Source organism: Habropoda laboriosa, unplaced genomic scaffold, assembly GCF_001263275.1.
Source record: "Habropoda laboriosa isolate 0110345459 unplaced genomic scaffold, ASM126327v1 scaffold57, whole genome shotgun sequence".
NCBI classification, from domain to species: Eukaryota; Metazoa; Arthropoda; class Insecta; order Hymenoptera; family Apidae; genus Habropoda; species Habropoda laboriosa.
Window position 1 is genome coordinate 2,214,668 of NW_017100229.1, and position 6,000 is coordinate 2,220,667.

A 6,000-nucleotide genomic window follows, 5' to 3' on the forward strand; every position below is an offset into this window, starting at 1 on the left:
TGCGCGAGAGAGGGAATGAAAGGACAGATCTCGACAAATGTGTAGCGCTGTCGCTGGGCGCTTTGAGCGTTTTTCGAGATGCAGATAATGCTTGCAAAACGATTGGAAACCGCGCGATGACTGATACGATTGAAAATTTGTAAGAGCACGCGTTGAATACTCGCCATAGTCGCCAGGGAACGGTGATAGAACGAGGAGAGGCGAGAGGAGGCGCCGGTGAAACATCGTGGTCGAGATAAGACTGGAATTTTCTGGGCGGATAATGTAAAAAGCCCGGCCACTCGGTGTGTGTTCGTTGTAATAATCGCGAACGGATAAAGAGAACGCTTTTTAATCTTCCGTCGTGTAAGGTTCGGAAAGATGCGAAGGAGGAGAGGACCGGAGGGGATGAGAGAGAAAAGATCCACACGACTGTGGCGAGAGATTGGTGTGAAGAACAGGTGGGTTTATGGGGAAAAAAGTAGAGAGAGAGAGAGAAAGGGTGGAAAGAAAGGGAAAACAAGCAATCGTTAACCGTATTTACACACACAATGTTCCAACCGGATCGTGAATATCGCGGTTGTATGGCCGCGTGTTGCACGCTCCTCATTTTAATTAACCTATTCTCCGCTTTTCAGCCGTGGCTGCTGGAAATGTAATTATTTAACTTTCGGCGCATCTTCCATTCGCTTTCCCCCGGCTGAATAATTAAAGCAACGTTTTTTCTCTCTCTCCTGCCGCGCGTTTAGCGTACACGCCTCGCTCTGTTTGCACCCCGGATTTTTTTCACCCCCCACGTTCTCAACGCGTTTACGACGTTGACGAACGAAATTCGCCAGAAACTAAACCGACCTTTCGAACAGAGTGTTTCAACTGCGCCACGTTGCACGGGTACAACTTGAAAATCGTCGCAATTTTTACAACCGTGGGGTGGAGTATTGGAAATTCCGGAGAGCACAGGAAGAACCAAGTTCTCTACGCTTGGAGAAACCTTTGTTTCCAAGAATATAACGCTCGGTAAGAAATTGGAAAAACCGGCGATAAATCAAATAAGCGGTTAAAACGTTCACGGAAAGCCCAGAGAAGAATCGAGGGTGGTTCATCCTGAGGGCGTGGTGGGTTTCGAGTTTCTAGCAAGCAGGAGGGTCAAGGTTAAACCTTGAGCCCCATATGCACACACCACGGCTACTGTTTCACCCTGCCACGTTTTTCTTTCTTCCCCCTGTATACCTCCATTCCCCATTCTTGTTCCTCTCTGTCTCCGTTTCGTTGTCTTTCCCTTCTTCCGCTCGCTCTTTCATCGAACGTCTCTCAACTTGGAGAGGAACGATCGAGGCTGTCGGAGCAGATAGCCGTATCCCCTATGTTCACGGGGAACACCCTCTATCCATCGTTTTCTATTTACGGCAGCCGATATGGTCAATCTCCGGGGACGTTGGCATGACCAGGCTAGCTACTTGGTCGATCGGTACAACCGGTAATCTTTTTATTCGGCCCTCGAGCTATACAGTTTCGAGGATGGACGACAGGAAGGCGGGTTGAACATGGGGAGGAAGTTAATTTCATGTACATCGAAAAACTATTTCCTCTATCTTTTTACCGAAATTACCTATCATTTATCGCCTTCGATAGACCGTTGGCAAAAAAAAAATGCTACTTCACAGTTTGTTACACTTCGCAAGATGAAATTCTCGTGGAGGAAAAACTGTGCGGTAATTTATTTGCAAAATTCGAAACTGCGTCGAGATTTTAATTGATTTAAAAGTACACGAGCCACGGAGGGATTACAGATTCGATCTGCCAAGCTCTTGTTCGAGTTGCCAAGATCAACAGAGTCTCAAGGGTGCGCGGATTTCGCGGGTAATGACGCGCAGATTTGGTCCCGCGACGACGCCACGCACTGATTACGGCAAGAACCGTGGAGAACGACGTCGATTTCCCAGGTCGATACGTCACTCCTTAATGAGGCCGGTCGGTGTCGCCTGGAAATTCGGCTAAAAACCGCCAATCCTACCCCAGGGACGGTGCGAGAGGAAAAAACGGGTCGAGAGACGATGATTTCAGCCGGAAAGATATGGTCGTTCTATTAAATGAATCTATAGTTAGCTGGTGTTAAGTGGATTTCGGTGGCAGGGCGTATTTATAGGACCGAGGATAATTTTATGGGAGCTCTCGCGTACGAATTATTTCGTAGCATTGGCCGCTGACACTTCTCTACTTGGCCACAGGTGTTATTTTCGAATTTAACCCGTTTCTCTGCGATTTCGATCTGTAAATCTGTCGTTAGAGGATATATCCGCGAAATAAAGAACGTGCAATCAAAGATATTGCGTGTGAAGTAAGAGGTTCATTTCCCTGTCTCCTGTGTAGAGTTCTCTCTAGCTATTACTGTACTGTGCATTAGGTGAATTTTCGATTGTTCCACCGAGAGAGAGAGCCTAAACCGACGAGCGTAAATCTTGCATCCCGGATGTAGCGAGGCTCGCAGACCGCTAATTGAAACGTCCGATCTATCTTGCTTGGTAATAATTACGAGGCTAAGTTCGCCATTTGCGGCTTGCAACCGCTATACGCCCACTCTGTTTCCTTTTACCGCTCTGCAGAAAATGAACGTGTCAAACGAATGGGACGATTTCAAAGAACTGTCCAACGCCACTCGTCTAATAACGTATCGAGCGAAATTTCCAAAGACCAACGGCCGCCGCTTTTTCTAATTTTAAAACACGTCGGAAGGTAGAAACGCCCCCGAGGAAAGAGAAGAAAAAAAGGAAGAAATATTCTCCAAGGTGAGAAACGTTTCTAAGCGGGTAACACGCCCCTCTATGGCCAGGCATCTAGAGGCCGCGTACGACACCGGCAAATTGAAATTATCGGCGTGGCCCGCCGCACATTACCGGCTCGTTAGCAAGATATCGCATTTGCGAGCCGGTCCACCCACTTTCCACCTGGTTCTCACGATTTTTTTCTCTCTTAAGCACGGTACCGCCGAGCCCTCGGGGGTACTTTTGTAGGTTCTCGTTTTCAGCTGGCAACCGTAGAGAGCTCGGGAAAGAAAGAGAGAACCGGCAGAGAGATCGGGAAATTATGATTCATTAAGGACTAGATTCGGGACACGTTCGACGGCGTGTAATTTGCGATAGGAACGCGTCGATGAAATCGAAGAGAGGAGGGTTGCTCGTCGGTTAATTATTGGTGGACTTTGAAATTCTCCATTGAGAGAGATATCGGAGGCTTTTTAGAACAGAGTACGATAAAGGTGCCACCCCGTTTCTCTCTCTCTCGATCGCGGTTAATTCAACGAGCGTACACGGGATCGATCGCGATCGAAGGATCCACGAGATGGTGAAATAGGAGCTTCTCTTTTCTATATACGCGCAACAAACTTTTCCGAGATACGTTGAATAAAACTCGTCGCTCTTCGTTATCGGTGTGTACTTCCCCGCTATCTCGATCGAACTTATCAAACCGCGAGAACGTGGCGTTACACTTATCGGCCGGCTGAAACGTTAGATAACGAACGAAACGATGCTTCGAGCACAAACACTTCGTTTTCACGGTCTTCCCCAATGGGACTTGAAATCTTTCTGTTTGCTTTAGGAGAAAGAAGAAAAAGAAATGGAATATTATGGATATTAATTGTTCGTTTATTTCGAGGAGGAGTATTCGAAAGTTCAAAATTGTTATTAATTGGAGTGAGGAAATGGACGCAATTTGCAGATAAACTCGAGCAACACTGTTCGTTCATTCGAATGTTGATTAATTTTCGATAGACGCTTCTTTCCAATTAAATGCTATGTCCATTATAACGCGTTGACAGTTTCCTTCGTGTCGTCGATTATTTTCGATGGATAGGGTATTATCGACGATGATCGCGTCACACGCGCTCCAGATCATCCGTTAATCATTTAATTATTCACACCAGATTCCACTGTCGTTTTTGCACAATCGACGTGAAATCAGAGAATATAATCGCGGAAATTTTTACCACCGGTCTTTTCGTTTTCTCCTCTGTACGTACGGTCGATAGAGGAAAATTGAAAAATCTGTTTGCTGGCAGTTTTTACGAGAGGGTTTCAGAGATCGCGCGACTCCCAAGGGTAGGTGACAAAATGTAGACTGGTTTTACTTTAGTATTCTCAAAGACGCGAGCTTTTACACGGTTCAGCTTCAGTCTACGGACGGTGAGCATCGAATGTAATTTCGACTCGCCTTCCAGCTCCGTTACGCTCTCAGGAGTGCGTTTCTTTCCTTGAAAATACCTTGCTTCCTCTTCTTTTTTTTTTTTTAACTACGTAATAATTTTAAGTGTTCATTACCGTTGGCTCGCTATTTCAAGCCTGAAAATTTCAATCTTCAAATTGTACAAGTTGCAAACTCGAAAGGTTGGAAAATTCAAATTAGAAAATTCCCAGCCACTTCTTTTAATCGAGCTATCGTTCTTCCGTCGAACGGGGTGGGGGCATCGATCTTCATATTTTCGTCGTTCGGTTACGAGGCAGACCAACGCGAGTCGTGGAACGTCGGATAAATCGATTTCTTCCGGAACCGGTGGCCGGCGTGTCGTCTGGCAAGCGACGAGAGGAGAGGAGAGGAGAGCGCGCGTGCCATCTCCCCGTTCCCTTCTTTTTTTCTCTATTTTCTCTCTCTCTCTCTCTCTCTCTCTCGTCGTCGTCGAGAGACGAATTAACGCTTGAGGCGCTCTTCTTCGGTCGAAACAACGTGCAGCCAGGACGGTGAAGCACTCCTGGAGTCCGCTACCGCGACAGCGAGCCCGGTAATTAGCATAATTCGCGAGGAAATACGAAAATCCGTGGGCGTGCACTTGCTCAACTCCGCGGGAAAACGAAGAATCGTTGGTTGGTACGCGTGGTGCCAGCCAGCCAGCCAGCCAGCCAGCCAGCCCTGGCCCTTCAAAGTTCATCTGCCAACTCGAAAACTTCCGCTTCTCTCTCATAGAGCCGAATGAAATTTCCTCCTTGGCTTTTTCTCTTCCTTTTCCTTTTTTTCAAGAGAATCCTTTCGTTACAGGGAGGCTCTCTATTTTCATCGAGTATCGCCGCTTTTCATAATTAAGTATAACCTTGTTCGCGCCTCTATAGTCAAAGGGAAACTCTTCATTTTTCCCACCCTCCGCGATCCATTCTCACGTCCCGCAGTTTCGTTTCGCGAATTGATCTTCGTCGTTTCAACCCTTTTACGTAAGATCGCGGTACCGAGCGTATTGCATAACTGGGTCACTCTCATTAAATTACAAAATCATATTCTCTTTGAACATATTACGTGTGTATAGCGTTATATACACACAGCGGTGAAATAAATTCGGAAAGGGGGTTAAGGGAGGGAGAGAGAAAGAAACAAGATCGAATTTCGATTGGATATACAACGTCTCGAGGCTGTCTCCTTCGTGATTCTTTTCCGAACTTGGTCGGAGTAATTGGAGGAAAAAGAACGAGTCAAGATTCTTGGGCAACTTCTGTGTGGAAAAACTTTCGCCACGTTCGAGGGGTAAAAAAAAGGAAGAAAAAAAGGGGGAGGGGAAGAGAATTCGAAACGAAAGCTTTTTCTTCCAGGTTTTTCACCGTGTGAGAGGAACACGAAGAAAGCCCTCGTGGCTATGTTTGTTCCCTTCCGATTCACCGTTTTCGGATTCAAGAACAAGTCCCTCGCCGTACTGGTCTGGTAAATCCAGGCCAATGTTCCCCTTTTTATTCAAAAGAAACGGCTCTTTTGTTGAACCAAGGAGGCACGAGGAGGAAAGAAGATTCGACGGGAAACGGTTTTGTTGACGGGGTCAGAGGTGACAGGGGTGTCCAGGGGCACGAGATGCTAATGAGCAGGCCATTGCATTCGAATGCCACATTTATTATGTCGAACGCTGGCTCGAAGAGGAAAACGTTGCTTTCGTTTCTTTTTCTCTCTCAACGATTCAACATTTATAATCGAAAATAATTCCACGTTCGCGCTGCACGAAATTGTTTCAAATCGAATTTTCCACTGGAGAAATTCGAAGGAGTATCTTTA